We start from the raw sequence: 913 nt of genomic DNA, 5'->3' as shown, positions 1-913 counted from the left end.
ATGCCTTATAAACTAAGTCTCAATACAAGACTTAGGTTGTGAAACTATATCTTTAGTTGTGAAAAAGAAAATGCTGGTGTCTCTTTAAGATGTATTGTCCCTTGCTAATGTCAAAAAATCATAAAAAAATAAGTTTGAAATAAACTTGATCATTTTGCAATAACATACAAATTATTAACTTGTGCATAGAAATTATTGAATTAAAAACATGTGTACCCTGATTTTTAAACCAACGAATTATAATAAAAATAATCAAACACTTCCAGTGACTGGAAGTGTTTCTATCATTTTTCACTGTAAACTGATGGGTAGACATTTTTTAAAAACACTAATTTCTATGTTCAATTTGATAACTTTTAAGTTACTTCAAATGGGCAAGTTAATTTAAAAAAATATTTTTATGATTTTTTTTTATATTTAGCATGGGACAATACAACTTCAAGGTCAGGCTCCGGAGAAAATAAATTTTGTTGATAGGTTGTAGAACTGTTTTGGCGAGCTTTTCGCCAAATATGCTTTTTGTGTCTTCCACAGAATATCAAAACACTTTTTTCCTCCGGAGGCTGGCTTTAAGCCCTACCAAGACTATGAAATTTTATTTGAGAAGAACATGAGACATGTCATCACATCATGACCATATATAGACACATCATGACTATATATGGACATAAACATTTTTTTTAAATATAGTATAGATAGAGCTTAACAAAGCACCTGGGATTGGTATGCCATTGTTAATGAAAAAATGAAGTGAAATGAAAAAGTGCCAATTGTCCCTTCAAAGTGTAGTAATTTATAACATGACAGTAATTCTGTTTTTGCAAGATGGCCATTATTGAGTGACTGTTAACATCGGTACATGTTTTATCACCAAATAAAAACACAACTAGCGTCACACTGTTATCGATAAGAT

This window comes from Anneissia japonica, unplaced genomic scaffold, assembly GCF_011630105.1.
Source record: "Anneissia japonica isolate Jap-2015-1 unplaced genomic scaffold, ASM1163010v1 scaffold287712_len2945570_cov188, whole genome shotgun sequence".
Lineage (NCBI taxonomy): Eukaryota > Metazoa > Echinodermata > Crinoidea > Comatulida > Comatulidae > Anneissia > Anneissia japonica.
The sequence above is the reverse complement of the archived record's forward strand: the minus strand, read 5'-3'. Positions refer to the sequence as shown.